Source organism: Physeter macrocephalus, chromosome 5, assembly GCF_002837175.3.
Source record: "Physeter macrocephalus isolate SW-GA chromosome 5, ASM283717v5, whole genome shotgun sequence".
In the NCBI taxonomy this organism is placed as follows: Eukaryota; Metazoa; Chordata; class Mammalia; order Artiodactyla; family Physeteridae; genus Physeter; species Physeter macrocephalus.
Genome location: NC_041218.1, coordinates 42043042 through 42060909, shown reverse-complemented (window position 1 = coordinate 42060909; position 17868 = coordinate 42043042). Strand labels below are relative to the sequence as shown.

At 42.0% G+C, this 17868-nt stretch overlaps 2 long non-coding RNA genes across 3 annotated transcripts in view; both read right to left on the bottom strand.

The window, feature by feature from the left end:
• The window catches only part of LOC114486292 (uncharacterized), a 17015-nt gene extending 12847 nt beyond the window's left edge, over positions 1-4168 (bottom strand). Inside the window, exons 1-2 of the long non-coding RNA XR_003679786.2 lie at positions 4023-4168; positions 3124-3334 (exon numbers count right to left, since the gene is read on the bottom strand). This is a non-coding gene — a long non-coding RNA (uncharacterized lncRNA). The remainder of the gene's footprint in view (positions 1-3123; positions 3335-4022) is intronic.
• A 3304-nt stretch (positions 4169-7472) lies between these two features.
• Positions 7473-14067, bottom strand: LOC114486293 (uncharacterized). 2 transcript variants are annotated; one of them, XR_003679788.1, is made up of 4 exons: positions 13408-14067; positions 12136-12393; positions 9430-9580; positions 7473-7593 (listed from the first exon to the last, which is right to left on the bottom strand). It is a non-coding gene; the product is annotated as an uncharacterized lncRNA (long non-coding RNA). The 2 variants fall into 2 exon arrangements; XR_003679787.2 differs by lacking the exon at positions 7473-7593 and having other exon boundaries at positions 7904-9580.
• Between the last annotated feature and the right edge of the window lie 3801 nt (positions 14068-17868).

Sequence of the window (17868 nt, the reverse complement as noted above, 5' to 3'; positions counted from 1 at the left end):
AAACCATAAACAAGATGAAAAGACAACCCTCAGAATGGGAGAAAATATTTGCAAACGAATCAACAGATGAAGGATTAAACTCCCAAATATATAAACAGCTCATGCAGCTCAATATTAAAAAAACAAACAACCCAATCCAAGAATGGGCAGAAGACCTAAATAGACATTTCTCCAAAGAAGATATACCAATTGCCAACAAACACATGAAAGGATGCTCAACATCATTAATCATTAGAGAAATGCAAATAAAAACTACAATGAGGTATCACCACACACCAGTCAGAATGGCCATCATCAAAAATTCTACAGACAGTAAATGCTGGAGAGGGTGTGGTGAAAAGGGAACCATCTTACACTGTTGGTGGGAATGTAAATTGATATAGCCACTATGCAGAACAGCATGGAGGTTCCTTAAAAAACTAAAAATAGAACTACCATACCACCCAGCAATCCCACTACTGGACATATACCCGGAGAAAACCATAATTCAAAAAGAGTCTTGTAGGGCTTCCCTGGTGGCACAGTGGTTGAGAGTCCGCCTGCCGATGCAGGGGACACGGGTTCGTGCCCCGGTCCAGGAAGATCCCACATGCCGTGGAGCGGCTAGGCCCGTGAGCCATGGCTGCTGAGCCTGTGCGTCTGGAGCCTGTACTCCTCAATGGGAGAGGCCACAACAGTGAGAGGCCTGCATACCACTAAAAAAAAAAAAAAAAAGTGTCATGTAGTACAATGTTCTCTGTAGCTCTATATACAATAGCCAGGACATGGAAGCAACCTAAGTGTCCATCGACAGATGAATGAATAAAGAAGATGTGGCACATGTATACAATGGAATATTACTTAGCCATAAAAGGAAACAAAATTGAGTTATTTTGTAATGAGGTGGATGGACCTAGAGACTGTCATACAGAGTGAAGTAAGAAAGAGAAAAACAAATACTGTATTCTAGCATAGATACATGGAATGTAAAACAAAAAAATTGTTCTGAAGAACCTAGGTGCAGGACAGGAATAAAGACGCAGACGTAGAGAATGGACTTGAGGACACGGGGAATGGGAAGGGTAAGCTCAGACGAATTGAGAGAGTGGTATGGACATATATACACTACCAAATGTAAAATAGCTAGTGGGAAGCAGCCGCATAGCACAGGGAGATCAGCTCAGTGCTTTGTGACCACCTAGAGGGGTAGGATAGGGAGGGTGGGAGGAAGACACAAGAGGGAGGAGATATGGGGTTATATGTATATGTATAGCTGATTCACTTCGTTATAAAGCAGAAACTAACACACCATTGTAAAGCAATTATACTCCAATGAAGATGTTAAAAAAAAATCAGCCTAATATAATTGGACTCACAGTATTCATAGAGTTCTAGAAAACTCTTTATTGATTCTTTAATTCAATGCATATTTCTTGATCACCTATTGTTGACCTCCTTATGGCCAGGCAAGGGTGTAGCCATCAAGTTAAGAAAACCCACGAAGATTCCCACCCTCTCTGAGTTTACATTCTGTGGACTCGAAGTGCCACCTGGCATTTCAGTTTATTTAAATATAGCTAAATCACTTTTGCTTTTTGTCATTATTCAATCACATGATAGAACAAGCAGCTGTATGGAAAGCCCCTCCTTGGGAAACTCACGAACCTACCAGTTCCACAGGGCAGGAAGCTGGCATTCTTTGTATTAACTCTGCCCTTGAGCGGGTGCGGAGGCAGAGCTCTAGAGTTTGCATAGATCGGTTCCTATGTTGACTTTTAAGTACATTTCACAGATAAAATGAAACTACTTCTTGTATGAGTAATTAATGACATGAGGCCTTTTCTCTATTCCTTATTGATCACCTGATATAAAAGATCTTCTATTTTATAGACTCACAGACCCGTTTGGGAATCTGATGAAAGCTATGGATCCGCTTCCTGGGAAAAAAGCACATATACAAACACACTAATTTGTACATGTGAATTTTAAAACATCATGGATTCTTGAAACCCATTTATTTATTTTCTGGGGGTTCATGGATCCTAGGTGAAGAGCTCATGTTTTGGAAGATCTTACTTTTCTCAACTTCTTATTATGTATTCCACAGATGGCAAATACCCATGAACTGACATTTTCCTCTTTAAACTTATCCCCTTGGATTGAGAAATTGTGTAAAGTTTGGGGCACCCCTATTTCCATATTAGCATCATGATATAAGCACTTACTGTTGAACAAGAGCATCAGAGCCAACATCAGCCCTGTGTCTGGCTGCTGTCATGAGGCAATGTGTGGGAAACCCCAGCCCAAGGGCTGATCATTCCCCACTCCAGATGCCATATACTGACTGGCTTTCATTTCTTCTTTTCGGTTTGTAACAGTAAAGCCAAAGTTCTTTTGTATATTTACTTTACATATTTGAGCGAGCTCTTTTATTTCAGTTTGTAGTCCTCTTTTTGCCTTTTGTAAAATCTGCTGAACACCTTATCTTCGCCATTCGGAGAACAGGTACTGGGCTGCCTCCCTTTTCCCTGCCATGAGGGAATACATTCAGAGGATGAAATGGTGATATTAATTTAGAATTGGTTATGAAATTCATTTTTCAGTGTGGTAGCCTGGATAATAGCCCTCCAAAGATGTTCATGTCCTAATCTGGGAATATGTTACCTTACATGACAAAAGAGATTTTGCAGATGTGATTAAGTTAGAGATCTTGAACTAGGGAGATTACTCTGGACTACCTGAATAGGTCCAACATATTACGAGAGTCCTTATAAGAGAGAGGCCGAAGGGCAAATTAAGAGTAGGAGATGTGACAATGGAAGCAAAGGTTGGAGTGATATGAAGAAGGGGTCACAAACCAAGAAATGCAAGCAGCCTCTAAAAGCTGGAAATGCAAGGAAACAGATTCTCCCCAAGAACCTTCACAAGAAATGCAGCTCTGCCAACACTTTCAGTTTAAACTGCAAAACTCAGTTTGGATTTCTGAGCTCCAGAACTGTAAGACAATAAATATGTGTTATTTTAAGCTACCGTTTGTTGTAATTTGTTACAGCAGCAATAGGGAACTAATACAATCATTGACTATGTCATTCAAAAAGAAGAAAGGTAAAGTAGAAGCAAGATCAGCCTTCCTGAGGAACTCACCTGTGCTCTGTCCCCTAAAACATCTGGACTACAGGTGCCTGGAGTTCGCCCAAGTGAATGTGGTTGTTTCTCCTCACTGGCTGACTCTAGATGGCTATGCCTTCATAGTTCTTGTGTGCGCTTCTCATAGTCTTTTTGTCTCCTCCCTCACTTCTTACAGACAGTGTACATGCTTCCTTGCTCTCATTTGATACCTTCATTCTTTTGTGGGCTGAAAACCGAACAAATTATGATTCACTTTAAAGAAAAGAGGAAATAAGCTTTGAATGAGAGCTCAAGGCAATCTATCAAAGGACCACATGATCTTTTTTTTTAAATTTTATTTTATCTTTATTTTTTGACTGTGTTCAGTCTTTGTTGCTGTGCACAGGCTTTCTCTAGTTGTGGCCAGCGGGGGCTACTCTTTGCTGCGATGCGTGGGCTTCTCATTGCGGTGGCTTCTCTTGTTGCAGAGCACAGGCTCTAGGCACGCAGGCTTCAGGAGCTGTGTCACGTGGGCTCAGTAGTTATGGCTCGTGGGCTCTAGAGTGCAGGCTCAGTAGTTGTGGCACACAGGCTTAGTTGCTCCGTGACATGTGGGATCTTCCCGGACCAGGGCTCGAACCCGTGTCCCCTGCATTGACAGGCGGATTCTTAACCACTGTGCCACCAGGGAAGTCCCAGGGACCATGTGATCTTTAAAGGTTTTACTGTGGCATCTATTTTGACCCTAAAGCCTCTGTAATTTGTCATCTATGTTCAGAATAGTTTGATGTTCTGGATAAGCATTCCTCAAATAAACAAGAGTTAGCTGTGTATTATTAGATATACACCTCACAAGTAATTTTATATCAGTCAATAATTACTATGGTGCCATGTCTTAGGCAGGTGAAGAGAAAGTTAACTGGAAGTCTGCTTACCTTGTGTTGCTTGTGCATCTTGATGCAAATCTGAACCTCAGTTTCTCCCTCTGTAAAATGAGCTTCACAGTACTTTCTCTCCTTCTTCTTTACTTGATTCTTACAACTGCCAGATGAGATATTATATGAAACTGCTATTATTTTTAGCTGCAAAGTGTGACAGAATAATGCTTGATATCAAAAGTCACAGTGAAAGTTTTATTTATCTCTACTAGTGTACTAGTGTTTGGATATATCAATACTTTCTTTAGGTTGTTTGGTAGAAATTCATTCATCCATTCTTTCAGCATTCATTTATTCAGTTAGTACTAGCTGAGCATGTTTTTATTTTTATTTTTGGTAATCTCTAACTCTTAATTGTCCTGCAGCTTTCATATTGATTGAAACCTAGAGAATTTAGCATGTAACTCCTTCCAGGGACCCTTTGCCTAGGGCAGCCAGGCCTCCAGATTTACTGGCCTAGTAAGTAGAAGAAAATGACACAAGAGGGTTTCAGGTCAGACAAAAAGGAGAAGGGGAAGCCTGTGCCTCCTGAGCCAGCAAAGTAGAGGAGAAGGACAGCAGAGATAGGTGAGCAAGAAGTCAGACATATATAATACAACTTCCCTCTCTCCAGCCAAACTGAGGGTCCTAGGTGTTAGAAAGATTGTGGGGGCAGTCGGGACCAGGGAGGTTTTCACCTTGCTTGCTGTTTGGGACTGTGAGAGGACTCCATCACAGGAAGCTCTCAGCTGCATGAGGTGACTGTGGCAGAGTAAAATGTGGGATGCAGCAGGTCTGCAAGGGAGGAGGTCTGAATTAGAATTCCCCAGTTTCTTTCCCACCACCCTGAAATCTCATTTCCTCACACCCAGATGCCATCTTGAGAAGAAGGTAGGGGGATCTGGAAAGTTGAGTGTTTATCCAACAGACCTGATCACCCCAGAAAGATAATTGAAACTCACAGAGACTGAGATTTTACTCATTGGCACCTTTAAAGTGTGACCTCAATGCACATTACCCACAGGATGAAAGGAAGATTCTATCATTAGTAGAATAAGGAAGCTGTATCTTGTTCACAAAAGCTGGCAGTGTGTGCAATTTTTGACCCCAGTTAACACGGCAATGATAACAAGAATGAAGGGGTTTGTAATAGGGGGACCCAGTCCTTGCCCTGGAATAAGATCAATTAGTTCAGGCTTGTGAGTGACCACAGGCTGAAGGACTAAAGACCATGGAAGAATTATGCCAGGAGAGCCGGGGAGCACAGAGCCAAAAGGTGGCTAACTCAGCTCAGGCAGCAGGGGGGCTTCTCTGAGGGGGACAGTGCAGTTACTGCGGGCAGGGAATGTGCTCACCTCTTACAGGGAGTGAGGCTCTCCGAGGCCACGAAACTGAGCTGCAGAAACCTGGCACCTTCCTTAGGCTCTTCTGGTTATAAGTTACAGGAATCTGTGGGAACCAGCTTGAGCAAAACCTAAATTTCAGTGGAAGGGTATTACAGAAGCTCATGGATGCCAAGGGCAGAGAAGCCACAGGGCCTTAGGAAGGCATAGGACCGGGAACTATAAGAAATCCAGAACGGTATCCTCGCTGTTTTTCTCTGAGCCTCCCCTTCATTCTTCCCTTTGGCTTTGGACTATCTTCCCTTCCCAGGTTCAGCCCTGAAAGCCACCAAGAGCACCTGAGTTTACATGTTGCAGAGCCAAGTTTCTCTCCAACTCAGTTACAATTCTCCACAAAAGGACTCATTTGCCTTCTCTAGACCCATCAACTGTGGCTGGGAGAGAGGGTGATCAAGTGCAAAACCACTCCCAAAGCAATGTTGTGGATGGGAGGGGAGGAGAGGGGAGGGGCCAGGTATGAATAAGGAGGCTAGGCGCCTCTCTCCTTCCTGGTACCCTCGCCACTGAATTCAGCAGATTCTAGAGCGCAGATTGAATGGCCGGGAGGAGGGGATTGGTAGTGGGCAGAAGAGAGCCCGGTACCCATGGACTTGGGAAAGCACGAGTCAGCACTCTCCTGGTAAGTCAGGTAACAGAGCATTAGTGGGTGGCTAAAGGACCACGGGCACATTTTATCTCACTTTTTTATTATATCACCTTGAAGAAATTAAGTGAAACTGTCAGTGAGGAAAATGAAATTAATGGTGGGGAAATAATCCAAAGCCAGAAAATTGGTTAAACATTAGACTGGGATTTCACAACAGGTTGGGGTACTAGTTTTCTCATGGCTCCTTAATGAGTCTTATGGAAAAACTCGTGGTATAATTTTAATGTGATTTTGATTGCTTTGTTCTTCTCAGGTCAGCCTGAGAAGTTTCTCATGATGCAAAATGATTCATTTTTCTAAGAAGCTTGCATAAATAAAAGTATAAGTACTGGGCTGTCTGAGAATTTGGGGGAAGGGGGTGGAGAAGATAAGTGTGGGGAGAAAGTGAGAGGTGGCCAGAAAGAGGGGCTTTCTCTCTACTCCATCAGAGCCAGAAGTGGAAGTACTCCTGTGTTTGGTTTTTAATTGATTCAATATCAGAGATCCATTCAAAATTCAAGATGAAAAATGTAAAATATTTTGTGTCATTTTATGGATGTTTTAATTTTTCTGCCTTCACATTTAGAGGTATGATTGCACACAGCAAAATGTGCAGATCTTAAATGTGCAGTTCAGTTAGTTTTGACACATGTATATTTGTGTAACTGTATCATTTAATTTTTAAATGTTTTTTCTTTATATGACCTAACTTAATGAACACTAAAATAGCTTTGGCACAGTAGTCAAGATTCATAAATCAAATGAATTTTCCTGATTTGGAATTTCATGAGGTTTATTGAAGCAACCGTGTGAATTACCATTTTAATGCCATGTTCCCTACACCAAGCACAAAACCATGCCTGGCTCATAGAACATGAATAAATGTCTTCTAGATTGAAGTAAATTGTTGGCTTTATTTTTAAAATTAAGTTGCTCAAGTCTTTGCCTTCAGTAATAAATAACATTAAGTTTGGCAATTTTGTTTGAGTTATTTTTTAACCACTTTTTATTATAAAAGCAAATCATTTTTATTGTTCAAAGATGAAAAAAATGTAGAAAGGCTTCCCCACCAATTTTCTCACCAGTTCTATTCTAGATATAATCAATATTTATAGTTTGGTACATACTCTCCCTGGTATTTTATGCCTATAAATTTTTTAAATAAAAAAATACTGTCATACATTTTTATAAACTGTTTTCCCTTTACATTTACCAATAAACATTTGTCTCATATCCACAATTATGTGTCCACACTTCCATTTTAAATAATGCATACAGCGTATTGCATGGAATTTACTTAAAAAATATCATATTGTTGAAACTTTGGATTATTTCCATATATTTTTTATTAAAACCCACACTATGTTATACATCCTCAAAGTGAAAACATTTTTCAATCTACTAATTATTTCCTTAGGATAAAATCATACCAGAGTAATTGCTTAGTCAGTGTTATATACATTTTTTTAAAGACTTTTTCAGGTAGCAACGTTTCCCATGAGAAATTCTTTGACAGTTGGGCTTCATCAGATGCATAGGATAGGTCTTTATTCTCTCCTCACTACACCAACAAAGACAGAAAATATGTCACTGTTTTAATTTGTATTTCTTTTGTTTCTGTTGAGGTTGGGACTTTTCCCCTTATGTTTATTCTCTCTACATATATTTTTCTTTTGAAAAATGCTTGTTTATGTATTCTTTATCTTTTTGGACTGCTCATGTATTTCTTACTGATCTGTAATAGCAGTTTATATATTTTATATATATATATATATATACACATATATATTATATATATGGAAACCATTGCACTTTCATATATGTTACAGACACTGTTCCCTGTTTGTCTTTTGCTTTCTGATTGTGTTTGCTGTTGCAGTTCTCATGAAGCATCACAGGTCAGCACTGCAGAGCCCCAAGCATGGGGTGCAAGGCAGGAAGGAGGGTCTGAGAGAGCTGAGACTGGAGAGTCAGGCACAGGCCAGCTCGCTTAAGGGCTAGCTGCTCATGCAAAGGACCTCAGAGGTTCTACTGAAGCGGGAGGGATTTAAAAATATCTAGGGAGTGAAGTCTTCAGGTTTTGCTGACTAGATGAGGGATGTGATCGTGAGGGACGTCTAGCCCAAGAAGTGAGGTGGAGAGCGATGCCTTGAACTAGGTGAAGGCCACCAGGTGGAAGCATGCCTGGGAGGAAGATGATGAGCATTATGTAGAGTTATCATCTTTGCATTGTCTGCAACACCCAAGTATAATGGGCCTTCAGAGCCCCCAGCTGAATTCAGTCCCTGACACATGGTGAATTGCCCACGGGGTTGGGTTTACTTGAAATGAATTCATCGTCAGCCTGCAGCTAGTAGGGTGTTCTCCTCTTTGGTGACTTTTGACCTCTGTTCTTGGTGCCAGCCCCTCACAACTAATTTTAATAATCTCAGTCTGCTTCTTTGGAACCCACAGATCCCAAAGAGAATAAAGGTCACAAGTGACATTCCCTTTACATCTGGCTGAGGGCCAGGACCTTCCTAGGTGCTTTGTCTCTTTTCTTTTTCTACTCTGGGGTTTGTGTGGCTTTCCTCACTAAGGTAAGTGTTTCTATGGTTCTGCGTGGATTTTCTGGTAGAATCCAAAAAGTGGCTTTCACCCCTTTTTAATCTTCAGCAACTTCTTTGGCTCAGGTGGAGCAACTCATTGTGAACTCTCTTTCAGCCTCAGAGAAATTAGGCAGTCCTTAGAGAAGGCATTGCTCTGACCAGCAGTGGCATGAAACGCCACTACCACACAGCAAGTGCAGGGAGCTGCAGGTCATCCTGTGGCTGCTGATGGGTGAGAGAGACAGTGTTCTAACTCTGGGGGAAAACAAAGGCAAGGGGGTTGTTGGGTGAGCGGATGGAGCAGGGCGTGTTAGAGGGATGTCTCTGAACAGAAAAGCTTGCAGGAAATTCAGAACAAAAGCTACTTAATTCTGCAGTTTCCAATATTCACAGCTATTGTAAAGCTCACATTTGGGCTAATTCTACAAGTTATTAATCACCCCCTACTAGCTGTATTGGGTCTGTGATCACATAGAGCTTCACAAGCAATTAAAACTTCCCCCTTGCATGTAGAACGGCCTGACTATAAATCTCAGCATGGTTGGTCCATGTAGAAGGGGCAGCTGTGACAGTTCTCTACCTGAGATCCCTGGAAAGCCTGCACCCATGTGCTCTTCATTCATCCACTCACAAACAGCTCTAAAGGTTATGCAACCTGTGGGCAAGCAAGCTTTTTCTCAGGTGCTAGAGAGGGCTTGGTCGTGGGAGGAAGCCATATGGTCTACCCCATAAGTAAACTTTGCACCCCTTTGATATTTCATACTATCTCTTCTTTTTCATTCACACTGAAAACATTATTGGGTACCTACTTTGTGCTATGCCATGCCAGTCATGGACAACTGAGAGATGAATTAAAATACAGCCTGTGTCCTGGAGAAGCCAATGGGCAGGAGGAGGCCATAGGCACATCAGAACTTAGAATCCAGTGCCATTGTTGCTGTTCAGATGCATGAACAAGTCCTGTGGGATCACAAAAAAGGATGCAAGTAACTCCGTGTGTTGGGTCTTCACAGAGGTCTATGCAATGAAGACTTGTACGGGTAAGAAGGATTTCAGTAAGCGGAAAGCGTGGAGGGAGAAGCTTTGCATGCAGATGCATGGAGGATTCCTGAAGACAGTGGCTGGAGCATAGGGTGCCCAGGAAGAGAGGGCAGAGCTGAGAGTGGAATGTAGGAAGATGCAGCATGGGAAGAATTTAGAGCCGTGTGCGCATTTTCTGCAGAAGAAAGGAGAAGCATTGCCCCTTGGGTCATATTATGTTGTGTGTAGGGGGCTCTGGAAGACCATGCAGGAGTGGACAAGGCATAGAGTGTTACTTTCCATCCTTTAAACAGACAGTGGCTGTAGAAACCGAAGAGTTTTCCCTATTAGCTTTTACTTCCATTTCGTTATCAACAACAAATATTTATGCAGCCTCTGTAGGGAAGTGAGTCCCACAGACAGTGACGGGTAGGAGATACAGAGGTTATTCAAAAGACGCAGTCCTTGGGGCTTTATGTTTACAATTTAAAATGGAAACACATGAGAAGAATTAATAGTAGGACAGATGTACAACATTTCTGTTAATCAAATGTTAGCTATAAGGCTTTGCTGTGTTCTTTTATTTTGTTTGCACCTTAGCATAGTGGCTTTCAAACATTTTTAACGATGACCCAAAGGAAGAAATACATTTTATGCTGTGACCCAGAACAGGTAAGAAAATTTCATCAAGTACTGTTGAGATGCACTCTGATATTTTATATCCTCTTTTATTATTTTTTTTAATGCTGGTCACTGACCCTCTAAATCGACTTTATGACCCACTGCTGGGTTATAACTTGCAGCTTGAAAATTCCTGTCTTCCCATGTCTTTGAGGGGGTGATGTGTGTGTAGGGGAGGAGAATGAGATCACAGATCAGGGAGAGAAAGAGTGAGCATGTCCGTGGTGAGGAAAGGGGCAGCATGAGCAATCACCACAGTGACTTTCTGTGCCCGAAGAGGGGAGTGAATGACCAAGGGGATTTGCTAAGAAGGGGGATTTATTTGCTCCAACTTAGAAGACAATTTTTTGATATTTTGTAAAGGTATAGAGTAGCATGGATAAAATTATGTTATGTGGAACATAACATAGTTTTAAAGAATAATGGATATTCTTTAAAAAATTGTTGAGTGATGAAACAAGCTTGAGTAATGTTAAGCTTGAGTAATCATCCCCAATTTGAATGGCCACAAAGCATATTTAAAGAGCTGAAAACATTTCCAGTAACAAAATAATTTTATCCTTTTTAAAAAGCCCAGGATTAAAAACAGAAATATAGATCAATGGAACAGGATAGAAAGCCCAGAGATAAACCCACGCACATATGGTCACCTTATCTTTGATAAAGGAGGCAAGACTATCCAATGGAGAAAAGATAACCTCTTCAATAAGTGGTGCTGGGAAAACTGGACAGCTACATGTAAAAGAATGAAATTAGAACGCTCCCTAACAACATACACAAAAATAAACTCAAAATGGTTAAAGACCTAAATGTAAGGCCAGACACTATCAAACTCTTAGAGGAAAACATAAGCAGAACACTCTATGACATAAATCACAGCAAGATCCTTTTTGACCCACCTCCTAGAGAAATGGAAATAAAAACAAAAATAAACAAATGGGACCTAATGAAACTTAAAAGCTTTTGCACAGCAAAGGAAACCATAAACAAGATGAAAAGACAACTCTCAGAATGGGAGAAAATATTTGCAAATGAAGCAACTGACAAATGATTAATCTCCAAAGTATACAAGCAGCTCATGCAGCTCAATATCAAAAAAACAAACAACCCAATCCAAAAATGGGCAGAAGATCTAAGAAGACATTTCTCCAAAGAAGATAAACCAATTGCCAACAAACACATGAAAGGATGCTCAACATCACTAATCATTAGAGAAATGCAAATCAAAACTACAATGAGGTATCACCTCACACCAGTCGGATGGCCATCATCAAAAAATCTACAAACAATAAATGCTGGAGAGGGTGTTAGAGTCTGTCATACAGAGTGAAGTAAGTCAGAAAGAGAAAAAAAATACCATATACAGATATGTATGGAATCTAAAAAAAAAAAGTGGTTCTGAAGAACCTAGGGGCAGGACAGGAATAAAGACACAGATGTAGAGAATGGACATGAGGACATGGGAAGGGGGAAGAGTAAGCTGGGAAGAGGTTAGAGAGTAGCATGGACATATATACGCTACCAAATGTAAAATAGATAGCTAGTGGGAAGCAGCCGCATAGCACAGGGAGATCAGCTCGGTGCTTTGTGACCACCTAGAGGGGTAGGATAGGGAAGGTGGGAGGTAGACGCAAGTGGGAGGAAATATGGCGATATATGTATATGTATAGCTGATTCACTTTGTTATACAGCAGAAACTAACACAACAATGTAAAGCAATTATACTCCAATAAAGATGTTAAAAAATTAAAAAAAAAAAGAGCCCAGGATTTAATTCATTAGATTAAAGAACCATTTGTGTTCTGTCCTATTACCGTCTTGCAGAAGAGTTTGGGAAACGCAGGTATAGACAGGCATCATTGCAGAAGACAAAGCTGAGGGTGCAGAGTCAAATGACAGAGGGTTGTGTCCATGGGGACCTTCCTACTTGTGAAAGGTCTAAGCCAGGCAAATGTCTTCGGTAAAGAGCCAGGTAGTCAAGATTGTAGGCTTTGGGAATTCTCTGGAGGTCCAGTGGTTAAGACTTGGAAATTTCACTGCCATGGGCCGGAGTTGGATCCCTGGTTGGAGAGCTAAGATGAAAGAAAGAAAGAAAGAAAGAAAGAGAGAGAGAGAGAGAGAGAGGGAGAGGAAGGGAGAGAGACAGAGAGAGAGAAAGAGAGAAAGAAAGAGAGAAAGAGAGAAAGAAAGAAAGAAAGAAAGAAAGAAAGAAAGAAAGAAAGAGAAAGAAAGAAAGAAGATTGTAGGCTTTGTTCTCCATTGCAACTACTCAGCTCTGCCACTATACTGTGAAAGCAGCCATAGACAATACATAAGGGGGTGAGTAGGCTGTGTTTCTGTTCAATTTTATTTATAGACATTGAAATTTGAATTTCACATGATTTTCCTGTGTCAAGAAATCTTATTCTTCTTTGTATGTTTTTCCCAACCATTAAAACATGTAAACACCATTCTTAGCTTGTGGGTTATACAAAAACAGGCAGTGGGCTGGATCTCTTCTGTGGGTCATAGTTTGCCAGCCACTGGTCTAAATCTTTAGGTTTTGCCTCTTTGCAACTCAAGGGAGAGTCCAAGAGTCCAAGTGAGGACCCAGGAAGGCCAGGAGGCTGGGATTCCAGGGAGCCCATGCTAAGAAAAGCTGGCTGGAGGACATCTGAGCAGCTCATATCTGGGTTACAATTGTGTTATAACCCTCAGGAGGTGGGAGACTATTATTAGAAGTCAGTCCTATTAGTTATGGTAACACTGGCTGCTGAAACAACCCCTGAACATAATAAAAGTCTATTCCTCACTTTCCAAAATAGGTGTTTCTGATGATCAGCAGGTGGTTCTCCTCCAAGTGGAGATTAAAGGACCTAGGTTGCTTCCTTCCTGTGTCCCCATCACCTTTATCACTCAGTTCTCCAGGTACTGTGGTCCCTGGCAATAGTCTGCAGAAGGGAAAGAGCTTGGAGGATCTTGTCTGGGAGGTTCTTATAGATCAGGCCTGGAAGTGGCACACCTCACTTCTGCTCACATTCTATTGGCCAGAACCCAGTCACATGGCTACAGCTGACCTCAAGGGAGGCTGGGAAATATAGTCTTACCTGTGTGGCCAGGAAGAAGAGGAAATGGATTTGATGAACACCAGTCAATGAAGAAGTAGGGAAGGCGTTCCAGTAGAGGGGACAGCATAAATAAAGGCATGGAGGGGGAAAACAGGTGAAACAGGGAACTACAAGCCATTTGTGGTTGTCAGAAATGTTTTCAGAAAGGAGAGGTTAGAGATGGGAAGCTTGTGGTACTGTGCTCAGTCCTAAACACCCTCTCCCCTGAACTCCGTCTTGCATAGGATAGAGATGTTTGGGGCATTTAATGGGAAGATTGAAATGAGTATTTGTACAGGATGGGTGGGAGGTGTTCTCTGCTCTTCTCTTCCCTGTCTTCAAAGCAGTAAGATCAGTGATGTCAGAGTGAGTGCGGGGGAAAAAGAGGCAAGGAGCAGGGTGATCAGGCTCCCGTTCACTTAGGTTCCAAACTGCTAGGCTCTGCATCTTCATGCGCTTCCTGACAATCCAGTGTCTCAATGGAATGGACAGAGACGGGGAGCCCACGCTCCAGGTGTAAAGAGTCAGCATTGGTTGGCATATTCTTTGCCTTCTTTCCCCACAGAAACTTCAGATGCACCAGTGGATGACTGGACGCACTAAACGGAGACAGGCACACTCACCTTGTGCTAAAAGCTTTCTCGACTCCTGCTGTGCTGTTTTACCTCCTCTTTCTTTCAAATGCCTAGAGAAAAAGTGCAGACCCTTCCAGGGAGACTGTGACATCCCCCTGGGAACACGTCCAAGCCCAGGATGAGGTGTATTAAAGGGTGAAGGAAACTGCCATCTGCATCAACTAAGTCTAGTCAAGGAAATTGTTTCTGTTTGCCCGGGCTTGACAAATCAATAGATCTATCTCACTGTTCCCTGGGTTTCCTGAGAGCAAGCTCTCAGCTTTTCTGTACAAATATATCCCAGTATTGGGCTCGAGTAATAGAGAGGAGGTTATCAGCAATCATATGAGAAAAGAACCTTTCTCCAACAACACTTCTTAGCCCTGAATTGCTCTTATCCACACAGCTTAAAAGGAGGAACGTGCCTTTTTACATTAAACATCCCTCCTTTAGTGACACTGTCCCTGTTTTTCCTCACAGGCTGCGTGATTACACCACTAAAGGACACTGGTTGATGCCATCATCTCCCTTTCAGACCGTTTTCTCTCTCCCTGCATCCCTTTCAATGATGTTCATGCACCTTCTTCTCAGCCTCCACTCCTGCCTCCATCAGGTCACAACCAAAACATCCGAAAGCCACTTGAGATGGTCCAGGCAATCATGGACAGGATAGCTGCAAATTATAGCTATGTAATTTGCAGGCCCTTGTGCAAAAAGAAAATGTGGGCCCCTTGTTCAAAAAGCAGGAAAAAAGAACCATATGTTGATTTTGTCATGCCATGAGTAATGGGAGAGGTTTAGTCCTCCCGTTTTAGTTTGCTAGGGCTCCTATAACAAGATGCCACAAACTGGGTGGCTTAAACATCAGAAATGTATTTTCTCACAGTTCTGGAGGCTGGAAGTCTAATATCAAGGTGCTGAAAGGTTCGGTTTCTCCTGAGGCCTCTCTGCTTAACTTATAGATGGCTACCTTCTTGCTGTGCTCTCACATGGTCTCTTCTTTGAGTATGGGCCTCTCTGGTGTCTGTTCCTCTTCTTATAAGAACACCAGTCTTGTTGGATTAGAGCTCCACCTTATGATCCCATTTAACCTTAATTACACTTCTTTAAAGGCCCTATCTCCAAATACAATCACATTCTGATGCACTGGAGGGTTAGGGCTTCACCACATGAATTTTGGGAGGACACCATTCCGTCCATAACACTCTCCAAAGTAAAATGTGGTGTTGTCACCAAATGAAGGGGAAAAAGCTGCCAGGCAGGCAAGTGCAACAGATGGCTCCAAACTTGCTCCCCTGGACCCTCATCATAACACAAATGTGTTTGCCCAACCCCTGCTTTTTTAAAAACTTGTTTGGATACAATTCTGTTTTTTAGTGGTATAAATGTATTAGGGTTGAGGGAAGAGATTTGAAAGCCTAAAGGAGTTAAGGCTCTTCTCAGTTAATCTCAGACCCATTCACCCCCTCCTCTGCTGTAATACTATAGGCTGAGAGAAGAAAAATAGATTCTGAGCAAGGTGGGGGAGACGCAGCTTTATCAACTGGACCATGTGAGCCCATTTCAAGTGTTGGTCACTTTTCCTCATTAATCCTTAGGGTAAATAATACATTGATACTTCTGTGAGATTTACTAGAACAATAACCAAATTCTTCACTGGCTCTCTCTCTTTTCTTGACATAAATTAAATCTTCCCTCTTGACATAAATTAAATCTTCCTCCCTCTTTCTCTCCTCTTTCTATACCTCAGCTTTGTCCCAAATCCTCTCTTTAAAACCTGTGGAGGATTAGAGATTTATCACTATATATCAGCTCTTAGGTTTGCCTTCTTCTCTGTCTAGCTCTTTCCCATTATCCACAACTCATTATTTGTATTCAGCAACATATATTTATTGAACACCTACTTTGTACCAGGCATTGTTCTGGGTAATTTGGAGGCATCATGGAACAAACCAGATGAAGATATCTATGCTAGGAGAACTTACTTTCTACCAGAGAGATAGTGAGAGAATTTACCACAAATATCATAAATAGGTAAATCACATGTGGTAGATGCTGATGATTCCATTGGAAAAGAAAAGGTAGAGCAAGATACAGAGGAGGGGGAATTCCAGGGCTTGGGGACATATTGATATATTAGAGTTCTCAGGGTGGGTCTCTTGCTGAAGATGATGTGCTGGATAGTCTCCGTTAGCCCTTCCAGATCTATTATTTGCCTTTCATCCTGCTCTGTGCCCTGGGAGGATGACTTATATGGGCTGCACCAATGGGCCCTCTCGCTCTCTGACTTCCCATTGAGTTGGGCCAAAGGATGACACTGGCAGGGCATTGGAAGGTGGCAGTGCATTGAAGTCAAGGTATTTATTCCTCTGGCTACTTCCTCGCTAGGTTACAGGTTGGGAGTGGCTACAATCCTTGCTGAAGTTTACAGCTCTTTCCAGGTTCCCTCTCTTGAGTTCCAAGGGGTGCTCCCACTGTTGCTAACCCTGTTGTTCTTCTCTATCCCTTACTGGTTTCTATTAAATCTGCCCACATCTTTGTAAAATATCCCTTTATTACACTCTCCAATTACCCCAATTTGAATGTACTACTTGTTTCCTGCCAGAATCTTGAATTACATAGTAATTAGTACTGAGAGAAGTGCTGCTGGGACACAGCCTCTTAAAATGAGGTTCTGTGATTGGGTTGCCTATATTTGAGGAGGGGTATAGATAACCTCCACGATGGGAGGAGAGGGAAAGGGATAAGACACAGATAATCCTTGGCATGCAAAAGTGTCTCCTCTTACCCAGTTCTCACCCTCTAGTTATTTTCCCACTCCTAAAAGTATAGTGAGAACTGATGTACTCAACTGGCAGAATACTCACATTAGTTCCCTATGGTGTGGAATGAGGATTATATTGATAGGAAGAGCCAAGTAGAAGCCCCAAAATAATCAGCTTAAAGTAATGTGGCATCCCTGGAGGAACTGCAAAGTTTAATGGCATCATCAGAGACTTAGGAGGTGCAGGGGTGATTATACCTACTGCATTTCCATTTAACTAGTCTGTTTGGCAGGTGCAAAAACCACATGGGTCTTAGATAATAATTGTAGATTATCCCAGACTTAAGGAGGTGGTTATGGAAATCACAGTTGAGATTTTGGATGTGGTATCGTTACTGAAGCAAATTAATAATTACTCCTGGTGCCTGGTTTTTAGCTACTGACATGCAAATGCTCTCAATAGACAGTGGGAAAGGTGGCTGTCGATCACTGTCCTTCCTCGGCAACATTGGTGCTTGTTCAATGAGCTCATGTAGAGAGTGGCAATAGAGACAAAGATGGAGGCTTAACATGGACTTTCATTCCCAAGGTTGATTTGGCGAGAGCCACTACCGATTGCCCAACTTTCCAACATCAGAGGCCAACTTCGAGTCCTAATAAAACACCATTCCCCAAAGTAGGCAATGATTTGTCCTCACAGGAATAGATATATATCCCAGATACACATTTGCCTTCATTTCTCGAAGTGCTTCTGCTGGCATTCCCATTCATGGGTCTACAAATGCCCTATCCATTGACATGGTATCCCACAAAATGTTGCAGCCATCTAAGGCATTTATTTGGTGGTGAAGGAGGGGTGGCAAAGGGCTCTTGACTTTGGCATTCACTACTCTTTCCTGTCACCCAGAAACAGATGGCTTGATAGATTACTGGAATGGTCTGATGAAGATAATTCCTTACAAGCAGTTACCTTAAACCAGTGGACAATATCTGGTGCCATCTTCCCTGGAGCCTGAGTGCATGGGCCTAAAAACCAAGAGAAATGAAAGTGGCTGGAGTAGTGTTTGGTATTATCCTTATCTT